The following is a 14985-nucleotide window of genomic DNA, read 5'->3' on the forward strand; positions in this document are numbered from 1 at the left end:
CAGGCGGTACAACCGGGCGACCAAGCGGTAGCACCGGTTGAGAAGAACAACCGGACCAACCGCCCAGCCACCGCTCAACCACCGCATAGGAACAGAAGGGAGTCACCCCTGAGTGCGGTAGTCGAGTGGTACCGGGCCGGTGCAACCGCATGGCCTTGAGCGGTCGAACCGCTCCGGACACCGGTGGTACCGGTACGACCGGACCAACCGGGCCACCACCGCCCGAGTACCGCATCAAAACAGAGGCCTGACTGGTACTTGGGCGGTGCCTGGCCGGAACAACCGCCCAAGTCTTTGCTGAGCAAGTTGGCGGTACCACCGCCCGGAAGCAGCGGTACAACGGCTGAGAGCTCCAAGCGGTACTACCGCTGGGGCACGCGGTACTACCGCTGGGACCAGACAAAAACCACTCTCAAGAAAACCAGAACTGCCATAACTTCTGCATATGAGTTCCGAATTGAGCAAACTCAAGCTTGTTGGAAACAAGACGACGAGTAGCATCAAAACAACGAATGATTATAGTAAGAAGAGGCAGGGGAGGTATGCCTAACAAAAAGAGGAGTGAAACCTCCAACCGAGAAGAATCGGCAAAACCTCCAACATCGAAAATATCATAGAAGATGCAAGTGAACTCCGTTTTCGATGAACTCAAGCTTGTCAACAAGATGACCGTAAGCTCTAAGACTCACAAAGAGAACCAAACAAGAACCAAGAAAGATGATGCAATGATGCAATGGTTTGAGCTCTCAACGAACGATACGATCAAGCTACTCATCGAGAGCCCCCCTTGATAGTATGGCAATCGATCCTATAACCCGGTCTTCCAACTACCAACATGAGACCGGTAAAATAGAAAACCTATCAAGGGCAAACCTTTGCCTTGCACATGGTCCACTTGAGCTAGATGATGACGATCTTGACTCCCTCAAGTTGGACCACCTTTCTTAATTGTGTTGGCTCGATGAAGACTAGTTGACTGCTCCCCCATACTCCACTATGGGTGAGCCTTTCTTCCGCACATCTTCAGAAGTCCATTGTCACCACAAAGGACGGCAAGCTTCAAGCATTTGATCTCTTCGTGATGCTCCACTTGAACTTGCACACCGCAACCTAACCCCACAAGAACTCTCACGAAGACCATGGGTTAGTACACAAAGCGTAATTGACAATTCTTACCATACCATGGGATCACTTGATCCCTCTCGGTACATCTTCTGCGCTTTGTGAGTTGATCAACTTGATTCACTCTTGACTCAGTCTTGATCATCCTTGAACCTTTCCAATTCTCTTCATTTGAATGGTGTCTTGAAGGTAGACATGAATGATCACACAATCTTCTTCTTCAATACATGCTTGCAATAAGCTCAACTCTCACATGACCAATCTTTGGATAATTCCTTGAATAACACCTTGGTCGACACAAACTCTTCTTGAAACCAGCACATGTACTCCAAGAAAAGCCTATGGACAAAACCTTCAAATATAACTCAAGGCAACCATTAGTCCATAGAGATTGTCATCAATTACCAAAACCAAACATGGGGGCACCGCATGTTCTTTCACCCTTCTTTGCCTTTCTTCTCGTAGCCGAGGGGTTGTTCCACGTACACTTCTTCTCTGAGGTCACCGTTGAGGAAAGCGGATTTAACATCCATATGATGAACCTTCCAATCCTCTTGTGCTGCCAAAACTAGGAGCACTCTCACCGTCTCGATTTGAGAAACCGGTGCAAACACCTCCTCATAGTCAACTCCTTGACGTTGTACATAGCCCTTTGCAACGAGTCTTGCCTTGTACTTCACAATGGCATCCTTCGTGTCCTTCTTCAACCTATAAACCCACTTCAAACCTACGGCATGTTGGTTCGGAGGTCGGGTTACCAAAGTCCACGTGCCATTGCTCTCAATCGCCTTCACCTCCTCATCCATGGTGTGCATCCAACTTGAGCTTTTGCTCGCCTCTACGAAGTTCGCTGGCTCCTCAACTCCGAGTAAACACAAATCGGAGTACTCGAGCGTAACTGGCTTTGCGTACTTGTAGACTTTCTTGAGGGTCTTGTAGCGACGAGGCCCGGAAGAATCCGTTGTGGCTTGCGAAGGAGGCGACACAAGTTGTGTCGGCGTCGATGCACTTGAGGAAGACGGTTGAGTCTCAGGCGTGGTAGATGCCGGGTCATTGGCATCCTCGTCGTCGGCGTAGTCGTCGTGATCGTGACCATCATCTTGATTGTCATCATCACTATGCGCCTCGTTGTCAATGTCGTTGCCGAGATCTCTACTCTTGTCTTGCGCGTCGTTGTCGCTATCACCTTGCGACCCATGCGCATCGTCATCGGTGTCGGCACCATGATGATCACTTTCATTGTGGTCACCTTGGTTGGGCGTCTTGCCAACCACCTGGACATCCTCCCCTGCATCATCATCAGTTGGAAATTCAACTGTGAATATGTTACTGTTTGGAGCATCATCGGCTGCTGCGCTCCAATTCCATGCTTGATTTTCTTCAAACACGACGTCGCGTGAAATACCTAGACGCTTGGTTCGTGGATCGTAGAAGCGGTATGCCTTGGTGCCGGAACTCCTCTCGTATCCGATGAACACCATCTTGGTGCTGCGATCGGCAAGCTTTGAGAGATGCGGCTCCGCCGTCTTGACATGTGCCACGCACCCAAATGTCCGTAGATGAGACACATTCGGCTTCCGTCCGTAAATTGCTTCATACGGAGTCTTGCCGATCACTGCCTTCGTTGGAGCCCGGTTGAGAAGATAGACCACCGTCGAGACAGCTTCTCCCCAAAAAGTCCCCGACAGATTCTTGCTCTTGAGTAAGCTCCTTGCCATGTCAACGACGGTTCGATTGCGTCTTTCAACAACCCCATTCTGTTGCGGCGTATAAGGTGCCGTGAGGAACCTCTTTATGACAATCTTCTCGCAGTAGTCGTTGAACTCGTTCGACGTAAACTCTCCGCCGTGATCTGTCCGTAGAGCGCGAACCTTCAGCTTGTGTTCCATTTCCGTTGCAGCCTTCAGCTTCGTGAACGCTTCAAACGCCTCATCTTTAGATCGTAGGAGAACGACCCACATGTATCTCGAGTAGTCATCTACCACAAGGAAGAAGTACCTCTTTCCTCCATGAGTTGCTGGAGTGATAGGGCCACATAGATCACCATGGAGCAGCTCGAGTGCATCACTTGCATGATAGGTAGACTGAGTAGGGAACGGCCTGCGGTGCTGTTTTCCAACCAAGCACCCATCACATACTCGATCAACATGGTCGATAAACGGCATCCCAGATACCATCTCCATCTTCGACATTTTCTTCAAGGCGTAGAAGTTAACGTGTCCAAATCTAGCATGCCATAACCACGAATCGTCATCACTCTTGGCGAGCCAACACTCCGGTTGAGATTGATCAAGGTTGAGGATATAGAGCCTGTTCCGCGTGCGATTCACACGTGCTAGCACGTTCCGGAGGTTGTCGAAGATCGTCATCACTCCGTTCTCAATATCCACCTTGCATCCATTCTCGTCAAGTTTCCCGACAGAGATGATGTTGTTGTGAAGCCTTGGTATGTAGTACACTCCGGTGAGTATGCGATGTTCTCCTGTGAGACCCTCGAAGAGGACAGAACCTTGCCCGCAAATCTCCACATTTGAACCATCACCGAACTTGACCGAGCCTTGAACATCATATTCCAGCTCGAGGAACTTCTCCTTGCACCCTGTCATGTGGTTACTGTCACCTGTGTCTAGATACCACGACACGTTATGACTCCCGGATAACTTTGGTGTTACCTTTTTCTCATGAAGTAGCACCTTCCGGTTTGGTTTCACAACCGCTGTTTGGACGAGATCACAAACTTCGGCCATCAGAAGACATGGACGTTCGTCTTCCTGTTTCGCCAAATTTGCCTTGATCTCCCGCTTATTAGGCTCCGGACAATCCTTCACAAAGTGACCCATCTCGTTGCAGTTATAGCACTTGACCTCGGACATATCCAAGTTCCGTGGCTTCTGCTCTTTAGATCGGCCCGTCTTACCACGGCCTTGTGGCTTGCCTTTTCCTTTGCCTTTTCCGGTTTGTCCGCCGCGCTTCGCGTTGCTTGAGCCTTCACCACCGTCACGCCTTCCTTTGCTACTTGGGGACTCCCAATCTGCGCGCGAGTACATGAGTTGGTCACCACCTCCTCCTTTGCCTTTCCGACAGCCACGAGCATTCTCTTCCCATGTCCGCAAGCGTCCGATCGCCTCCGTTATGGTCATGTCGTCAATGTCGTAAAGCTGCTCGAGCGTGCCGATGATGTACGTGAATTTATCAGTCACCGAACTGAAAAACTTCTCCACAATCTCGGTCTCGTCGAGCTTTGCACCAAGAGTGCGGATCTCTCCCACCAAAGTAGTCAGACGCATGGCATAGTCGTTCAGCGATTCAGTTTCCTCCATCTGCAACTTGTGAAATTGGCGCTTCAGCACTTGTGCCCGAGCCTTCGTGACGCGATCTTCTCCGATCCTCATCTCTTTGAGTGAGTTTCACGCCTCTCTTGCTGTCTCGAACTCCGCCAATGTCATCAGCACGGAATCCGGCACAGACTGGGCTATGGCGGCCATGGCACCTTCGTCGCACTCCTGGTCGACGTCGTCGTCCGTGATGGCCTCCCACACTCGAAGGGTTCGGAGAATAATCTTCATCTTGACCGCCCACACGCCGTAGTTGGCGTCGGTGAGCATCGGGTACTGGATGGGGATGTTGCGATGCGCCTGCACGTTGGCGCCGCCCGTTCCACCACCACTGGTCGTTGACTTGCCGCCCTTCATCACCTTGTTGCCGTTCTTGTTCGCCTTTGAACCGTCGTTGCCGGACTTGTTCCCCTTGGAACCGCCGTTGCCGGATTTGACTGACTCAGCGTCACTGTCCGTCATCGTAGATCGTCGAGACTCTGATACCAAGTGTTGGCTTTTGATCACTAGACCAAAATGCCCAGGAGCTACACAAGGTACGTGCAAAGCTAGCTAGCTATCAAGCAAGCAGCTTGATCGATCTGGCCGTGTGTGCGTACACGAGGCTGGCTTGTACGTGCGTCTAGCCGTAGCCTCTCGTACGCGAGTCTGCGTAGAACAGCTCTAGCTGGATCGGATCAATCTACTCTCTTCGGAACACTTGCTGCGACTTCCATAACTTGCGAACGATAAAACTGATCGATAGCCAAAGGCTCTTGTCGAGCCTTTCAATAATCTTTATTGGTTTTATCTTTTACAGGGGTACGCACATATATATACTAGAGCCAGCTACCCTATAGCTAAACCTACTCGGTTCTGGATTCCAGTAGTACACCGACACGGACACATATACATATACGATAGGTATACTATGTCGTGCTTATTCCTAACACTAACATCGATCGGTCAGGTGGACTGGAGCCTGTGTTGATGGATCGCGAGACCAGATGGACATCACCGTCCGGAGCGTATGTGCCAATATTAAATACACGCGTCACGCCGGCGAAGGTTGCCGGTGGCTACTGGCTAGGCAGTGCCCCGTGCGAAGCTAGCTAGCCATCAGGTACTTTCGCTACACTTGCGTGCGTCCTCAAGATCGATCAAGCGTGCTTCAGTTCAGTACTTGGGCAGCCCACGAAAAAGCCTACGAAGTTGAGCGCGGGGCCGGCGGCCTGGGCGCACCGGAGAGCCAATGCGGCGACTCTGTACACGGCGGCAACCAGCTCGGGCGTCCAGTACTTCCGCCGCTCTCGGACCTCTGACCGTCGTGTTCGTAGACGCACATGAGTGTGCTTTTCCTGCCCCTTCAATTCTGACTGGACATCTCGCGTCTTTTTTTTTTGTCTCATACGTTTCAACACCGATTGAGAGAGAATGACAGGGAGGAACAGGGGAGGAGAGGGATGAATATGACATGCGGACCTGTATTGTCAGTGAGAGTAGCAGGTGAATCTGGTTGGGATCCGGTGTGCCAAACAGGTAGAAGGTCGATTTTGACCGGGATCAAAAAGTACAAGGTACCGATTTTAGAGATTTGAAGATGAGGGTCCAATTTTGACGAAACATACGAGTTTAAGGTTTTTTTCAGACTTTACTCATGCGAAATGCTAGAACCGGCGTGGTCACAAGCTGCAACCGGGCACGCGGGACGCTGGGACGACGCAGCAAACTGTTTGCTGCAAGGGGGGGGGGGGGGGGGGGGAGGTGCTTCGACCTCACCGGCGGCGAGGGGTGGGGCTACTGCGAAGCGCGGTGCTGTGCACTAAAAATTTCATACTGTTTCTTTTAGCATGTGGTATAATAAAGCAATTGAACTTTGTCGACGTCAACAATGCTCTTCGCGCATAAAATGCAAGGGATGGCGATGACAACATCAGAAGTTTCTAAAAGGAAAACGCCACCTGACATTCCGTAGCAGCAGCAGCCAGACGTCGGCCGGTGCCAATTGTTATTAACCTTCGGTATCAACAGGGTATATTTACCGAGTCAAAAAAAATAGTTATATTTATCGTTGCTCGTTTTTCAACCGCATTTTCAAGTTGACCCGCAGTATTAATGGCACACGGAGGAGGTAGTGGAGCTTTTTTATTAGGAGTTAGCAGGTTCTTTGCTCTCTGCTAATTTTGTGTTGGGAATCCAGAAGTTCTTATATACTTCCTCCCTTCCGGTTGCCTCCCGCCGGCGTCGTCGTCGGTCCGCCTCCTCCTGCGGCATTAGGGCCATGGCGGCGTGGTGGATTCCAGCCCTTACCGGCGGGAGGGCTCTGCTTTTAGATGTTCCTTCGAGATTTTGTTAGGGTTTGTGTCCCGCTCAACAAAACAAGACGACATCGGCTCCCTGAAGATGGAATAAGGTTCTTCCCGCTTAGCCCTCGTCCCGGTGGTGTGTCTAGCATCGTCGGTGGGTGTGTGAAGGTGTGTCTCCGGCGGATCGCTCCTTGATGGATTTGCTCAGATCTAGTCGTAGTTCATCTACGACCGTGTGTCTTCAGGTTGGATCTTCTGATCTATACTACTCTTCATCGGTGGTGGTTGTTGTTCTCCTGCGTTGGTCCTATGGGGCCTTAGCACACCGACTCCCCGACTGTCTACTACAACAAGTTTTACCCGGCACCGGCCAGGGAGGGGCGATGACGGCGGCGCGTCTTCGGCTCACTTCAGTTCTTCTAGTCATCCCTAGGCGGTCTACGGATCTGGATGCAAATTTTATTATTTCTGATGTTCGTTGTACTGCCATGATTGAAGATGAATAGATCGGAAATTTTCTCACAAAAAAAATCTTGTACAAAGCTGTGATTTATGTTGGACATGTGGTGAACAACAAGACACTATGGAAACTAAAACTGTTGTTAAAAAATAAGATCTTTACGTGGTATTTAATCAAGGGATTTTGTGTTGACTAAAGATAATCTAACTGAACGAAACTTGAAATGGAATTTAAAATGTAGTTTATGTAGTAACTTAGAAACTATTCATCACTTCTTCTTTGACTGTTGATATGCTAGATCCATTTGGGGACTTATTTAATTCAAGTTTGGCATAAAATCTCCTAGAAATGTCAATCATATGTTTGGACCTTGGCTTAATAGCTTTGACATGAGACTAAAAAAAATCACATCTTAGTAGGTGCATCAGCCATGTCTTGGGTCTAAGGCAAAATACTTTTTATCTCCACTATCTGAAATCGAGAATTGAAGCCAATCTTGGTTTTTTGCTTGGGTTTTTCGAGCATCAAGCTCTAGTGGCGGCTGGGTGGAAGGGTTGAGGATGAAGACTAGAGGTGGTGGCGATCCTGAGTCGCCCATGCGGCGGTTGAGTCGCATTTAAAGAGAATCTTGTATTTACTAATTGGAGACTCCTAATTTTGAAGCCCCCCACATTAATCAGACTAAAATCTTAAAAATTCTCAAAAAAAAAAGCAAAACATCCGACCCATTGGTTTTGATGTCCGGAAATCATAATCATTGATCAAGAACTAGACAAATTCGTCAAGAGATTCAATCAACATGGAAACATTTTACCGTGAAACAACAGTAGTCCTAATTTTGAGCAGCGGATACGCTCTCCATAAAGACACTGTAGTTGGTAATGGCCTCATCTTAGCTCATTGATTGCTTGGTTATTAACTTATGATACATACTAACATAAATAAATATTTATAATTCCGAAGTGATATATATGTCGGTATTGCTTGAAGTAAATATTACAGCGACAACTTAAATATAATTTGTATTTAGAGTTGGATGTCGATAACAGAGCACCAATACCAATACTACAGGAAAATAAAGAGAAGCAAGGACGTTGGTGTCTCCGCGTGGATCGGTGACCCTATCGCAACGGTCCTGCACACACACATCCTGCAACAAACATAGACTCGACCAACAACTCGGCCTGACTTAAAACGATGCGACACGAACTGACTCTGACACACACGGACTCGCTCATGCCTGGGACTCAGCCATGGCGTGATTATTCCAGCGTAGGGCACACGATGGTTTCAACTGAGCATCATCAACATCCTTTGGCCGCTGGCTGGCTAGCAGCATGCGGGCCAGCAGGGGCACAAGGGTTCGCCATCGGCATTCGTCAGGACGGCGGTGGTTCCGGGCTGCTCTCGTGGTCCGACGACGAGCCTTGCATCCACCGGGAGTCCCGGTTTCGCGGAGAGATTGTTGTGCTCTGCGAGCAGCCGTCGGGCATCCTGGTGGTGCGGAGACGCATCGGCAGCGGCCATCAGGTGCCCTAGGGCCAGGACCAGCAGGAACACGGCGGCCGTCGTCTTGAGAACGGATGCAGAAGCCATGGCAGCTGCTAGCTAGCCTGAGATCGATCGGCAGGAGGTCAGGCACTCAGGCTATAGGTATAGGTGGCTAGATATGGCGATCGGAGGTGAGAGGTATGACTAAATGGCATCACTGTTTATATAGAGGGAGAGAATGCACCATTGACGTATGACGTATGCAATATCGGTGTGTGCAACGGCCAAGGTCAGCCTGCTTCTCCAAGGTTGAGACCAGGAACATTATCAAGGATATGCCCTCAGAAAAATCGCCAGGCCCAGGTGGCTTTACTGGCCCCAGAAAGAATCCAGGCGGCGACATGACGAATGGTACCACGTCTCTCTCCATGTGCTGAATGCTTACAATTTGCTGATCTCTCTCCCTCCAGGAGGATCTCACGGCTGCCGACACATGCCCCGGGAAAAAAGAGACTTCATTCTAGTACAATACAATCAAGCACGCAACCGGTTTAGATTCCAGAATACTGCCATGGAAGATAAAAAGAGAGCTCATTCTAGTATACAATCAAACACGCAACCAGTTTAGATTCCAGAATTCTGCAAAAAGGAGAATGATTTCGTGATGAACCATCCTACTCAAACATTGGTGTTGCCGTATCATAACTTCACAGGGTACAGTTATCACTTACTATCAGTTAGAAGCAGTACCGCTGACTAACTCTTAATAATAATCTAGTACGTCGACATTTTGGCTCAAGATGGAACAACATGCCTATCCGTTCGCCTGCTTGCCTTGCCTGCTTACATCCGGCAACTATGTCAGGCCAGGTCAGCTCTTGCATGGGCAATCATGCGCTGATTGATGCTCCACCACCACTTTTATCCGGCGGCAAAGCATGTCTTCGCCCAAACGCAAAGTCGCCAATGGATGCCACCTTTTCGAGAACCACCTGGATGGAGCCCCTGACTGGGGCAGCATAACGATGATGGTTTCTGGAACTTTCCCGATTCTTGCATTTGCAGGGCGTGCCAACTTTCACACTGTCACATGATCACAGGTATACGACAAGAGAAGGATACAAGAGCCCGGTGATGTCTGTCAAGCGACCTTGGCCGGCTTCGGATCTGGCTTCACTAGATGCTCCAGGTTCATGATCCTTACGGGCTTCCCCAGCTTGGACTTGTCCTTCATACTAGTGGTTTCTAGCGCCTTTGCGCACACAGGGAAGCTCATTTCGTCCCAGGAATCCAAGATTTTGCCTGACCCCAGGCACGCACTGTCACTGTAGAACGCCGCAAACTGGCCAGCTGCTAAACCCTGGTCGTCTTGTAACTATGGCAGAATCTTGTAACTAGCATTGTTCATGTGCAATTAAATAATTATGTAGACACCTTTAGGCCTCCTTTGGTTCATAGGATAGGGAAGTCATAAGAATAAGAAAGTCATAGAAAATGAGATGACATGTATCTGAAATTCTATGAACAGGAATAAAAAAGAAGATGCCCTTTGATTCACGTCATAGGATTTTTTTTCATTGAGTCTAGCTAATATTTATTTTCCTATGAAATATAGATAATAGGAAGAATTCCTCCATAGAAATAGGATTTTATTCCTACAAACCAAAGAGCTCGAAAGATACTTTTCCTACACAAATCCTATCCTACGGGGTTCCTACAAAATTCCTACAAACCAAAGGAGGCCTTCGATGGAACTTAACACAATCAGGTGTCTTCTCAGTTAACTCCATGTCCAAGGCTTAGAGTTTCTATGCCACCCACCGGCGCCGCCATCGGTCCGCCTTGTCTCCGGTGGCCTTAGGACCATGGTGGTATGATGGATCCCAGCCCTTGCCGACGGGAGGGCTCTATTTTAGATGTTCCTTCAAGTTTTGTTAGGGTTTGTGTCCTACTCAGCAAGACAAGATGGCGGCGGCTCCTTGAAGATAAGATGAAATAAGGTTCTCCCCACCTAGCCCTCATCCCGGTGGTGTGTTTAGCATCGTCAGTGGGCGTGTGGAGGTGTGTCTACAGCGAATTTGTCCTTGACGGATTTGCTCGGATCTGGCCATAGTTCATCTACGTTCACGTGTCCTCAGGTTGGATACTTTCGATCTACGCTACTCTTCATCGACGGCGATAGCTGTTCTACTGCGCTGGTCCTATGGGGCCTTAGCACGACGACTTTCCGACTGTCTACTAAAACAAGTTTTGCCTGGCTCCGGCGAGGGAGGGGCGATGCCGCCGGCGCGCCTTCGGCTCGCTTCAGTTCTTGTAGTCGTCGCTAGGTGGTCTACGGATCTAGATGTTATTGTTATTATTTCTAGTGTTTGTTGTACTACCATGATTGAAAATGAATAGAACGAAGGTTTTCTCACAAAAAATAACTCCATGTACAAAGCTGTGATTGATGTTGGACATGTGGTGAACAACAAGATACTATGGAAACTAAAAATGATGTTAAAATCAAGATCTTTATGTGGTATTTAATCACGGAAGTTGTGTTAACTAAAGATAACCTAACTAATCAAAACTTATAATGGAATTTAAAATGTAGTTTATGTAGTAACTTAGAAACTATTCATCACTTCTTCTTTGATTGTTGGTAAGCTAGATTCATTTGGAGACTTATTACTTCAAGTTTGGCATAAAACCTCCTAGAAATGTCAACCATATGTTTGGATCTTGGCTTAATGGCTTTGACATGAGACTAAAAAATTCACATCTTAGTAGGTGCATCAACTATGTTTTGGGCTATATGTCTAACTCGTAATGACATTGTTTTTGACAAAACTCCTATGAAAACATGCATGCAGGTACTCTACAGGGGCACTCCCTGGTTACGCTTCTGGGTGCAACTATTGAGGCATGATGAGGTAGATACTTGATCCCCAAGGCATGTCGTGATCCGAATAAGCAGGTCGTAGCCTGCCAGGGTCAAGGCCGATCAAATACTTTTCATTTCCATTATCTAAAATCGAGCATTGAAGCCAATCATGGTTGTTGCTTGGGTTCTTCGAGCATCAAGCTCTAGCGGCGGCTGGGTGAAAGGGTTGAGGATGAATACTAGAGTTGGTGGCGATCCAATTGCCGCCCAAGTCGCCCATGCGGTGATTGAGTCACATTTAGGGAGAGTCTTATATTTACTAATTGGAGACTCCTAAATTTGAGCCCCCCACATTAATCGGACTAAAATCATAAAAATTCTCAAAAGAAAAAAGCAAAACATCCGACCATTTGTTTTGATGTCTGGAAATTATAACCATTGATCAAGAACTAGACAAATCCGTCAAGAGATTCGATCCACATGGAAACATTTTACTGTGAAACAACAGTAGTCCTAATTTTGAGCAACGGATGCGCTCTCCATAAAGTGACATCATAGTTTTTTTTTTCGGGAAAACTTTCAATCTATTCATGTTCAATCATGGTAGTACAACGAGCACTCGAAATAATGAAAATTACATCAAGATCCGTGAACCACTTAGCGACAACTACAATCACTGAAACGAGCCGAAGGCGAAAGAGACGCTGTAGTTGGTAATGACGTCTTGTTAGCTCATTGATTGCTTGGCTATTAACTTATGATGCATACTTATAATTCCGAAGCGATAGCTATACCTTGAAGCAGTGGGATCCTCCAAGGCGGAATGCGGTGCAAACATAAATATCTATAATTCTGAAGTGATAGCTCGATATTGCTTGAAATAAGAATTATAGCTACAACTTAAATATAATTTGTATTTAGAGTTGGATGTTGATAACAGACCACCAATACCAATACTGCAGGAAAATAAAGAGAAGCAAGGACGCTGGTGTCTCCGCGTGGATCGGTGGGACCCTATCCCAACAAATCCCGACTCAATCCGCAACAGTTTTGCACACATCCTGCAACAAACCTAGACTCGACCAACAACTTGAACCCGACTTACTCAAAACGATGCGCCACGAACAGACTCGGCGCGACACACACATACTCGCTCGCTCATGCCTGGGACTCAGCCATGGCGTGATTATTCTAGCACAGGGCACATGATGGTTTCAGTTGAGCATCAACATCCTTTGGCCGCCGGCTGGCTAGCAGCATGTGGGCCAGCAGGGGCACAAGGGTTCGCCATTGGCATCCGTCAGGACGGCGGTGGTTCCGGGCTGCTCTCGTGGTCCGACGACGACCCTTGCGTCCACCGGGAGGCCCGGTTTCGTGGAGAGATTGTTGTGCTCTGCGAGTAGCCGTCGAGCGTCCTGGTGCTGGTACAGAGACGCATCGGTAGCGGCCATCAGTTGCCCTAGGGCCAGCACCAGCAGGAACACGGCGGCCGTCGTCTTGAGAGCGGGTGAAGAAGCCATGGCAGCTAGTATTAGCCTGGGATCGGCAGGAGGTCAGGCACTCAGGCTATAGGTATAGGTGGCTAGATATGGCGATCGGAGGTGAGAGGTATGACTAAATGGCATCACTGTTTATATAGAGAGTAATGCCCTAGGTGGACAAAAAGGCCACCATTTTTAAATAAATCTGCACTCACGAATGACGCATAAAATATTGGTGTGTGCAGCAGCCAAGGTCGGTCGAGATCACCCTGTCTGCTTACCCAAGGTTGAGACCAAGAACATTATCAAGGATATGCCCTCAGAAAAATCGCCAGGCCCAGGTGTACTTGTGTTGCCACTAAAATGTTAGTAGTAAATAGTAATCTTGACAAACAAGGTTGTTAGCTGGATTAGATTAGCTAGCCGGCGTTGTGTGTGTGGCTAAGTTTATAGTTGAGTGAAAACCGGATCAAATAGCTGTGTTGCTTGGCCGGTGCTTTGCATGCATAGAGCCGTTGGTGCATGGGCGTGCACGTATCAACCCAGAAGACACAGGGGAAGTCTAAGTACGTACATGACTCCCAGGCCAGTGCGTGCCGTGTACTGGCCTGGGAGCCATGTACTTAGACTTTCCCTATATCTTCTGGGTTGATACTCTGTGATCGTGTGCTGGTCGTTTGGATCTATGTTAACTTTATCTAATGGCTTTATTTATAAAGTCGGGCTAGGGCCTTTTATCTAAAAAAGCTGGTTAGTGAGCAGTGTGCTGGGTGCGTGCGTGCGTGCGTGCGTGCCTGGGTTAGTGGGTGTGTGTGGCTGATGGCTGTATGCGTTGGTCAGCCTATTTAAGCAAAGCTGACTGCTGAGGGCCGTGAGGGCGGCCAAGGGGGGCTAGAGATGTAGTCCTGTGTGTGCACGTGTGTTCTCAGCCACGGTGTGTTGCCAAGCCTCAGTTTGTGCTGAAGAAAAGAAATCGCCGTTCGTGCGGCGAGGTGTTTGTGCCCCGGGAAAAAAATAGGATGCCCTTTCTTTCACCTTCGTCTGAGCGAGTGAAAGAGAGAGTTGTTTCGGGGTTTGTCCCAACAATTGGTATCTTGAGTTTGGTTGTCTTGGGTGTGGTTCGCCGTGCCGGAGGCGTGCGGGCGATGACGACGTTCGCCGGCGGCTTCACAATGGAGCTTCGGGCTGTGTGTCGGCCTATGAAGGTGTGCGGCGCTGCGGCTGTCACGGTGGTCGTGGAGGCGCTGCGTGGTGGTGCAGAGGCCGCGGACGCGCGACACGGCGTGGTGGCATGGAGGTGCTCCGCGTAGGCGGAGGTCGCAGCGGCACGGTGCGGTGCCATGAAGTGGCGTTCGAGAAGGATCGCGTTTGAGCGCGACGACGTTTGTCGCCAAGGAACGCCAGAGGTTTGTTGCCGGCGGAGAAGGTGCACGACGTATGTCGCTGGAGACGAAGAAGCAGGCGTGTGGCTGGCGTCGGTGCGTCAGGTCGAGTCCGTGGCAGTGGTGGCCGGCGTCAGCGCACCAGGTCGAGTCCGCGGCCGTGACGACGACGACGAGAGTTGCAACAACTCCGGACGGCAAGTCAAGATTAAAGAGAAAAATGTTAGTAGTAATCTTGACAAGCAAGATTGTTAGGTGGTGTCGGTGTCAAAACCGGCGGATCTCGGGTAGGGGGTCCCGAACTGTGCGTCTAGGCCGGATGGTAACAGGAGGCAAGGGACACGAAGTTTTACCCAGGTTCGGGCCCTCTTGATGGAGGTAAAACCCTACGTCTTGCTTGATTAATATTGAAGATATGAGTGTTACAAGAGTAGATCTACCACGAGATCAGAGAGGCTAAACCCTAGAAGCTAGCCTATGGTATGATTGTATAATGTGATTGTTGTCCTACGGACTAAAACCCTCCGGTTTATATAGACACCGGAGAGGGTTAGGGTTACACA

This window comes from Triticum urartu, chromosome 4 (assembly GCF_003073215.2).
Source record: "Triticum urartu cultivar G1812 chromosome 4, Tu2.1, whole genome shotgun sequence".
Lineage (NCBI taxonomy): Eukaryota > Viridiplantae > Streptophyta > Magnoliopsida > Poales > Poaceae > Triticum > Triticum urartu.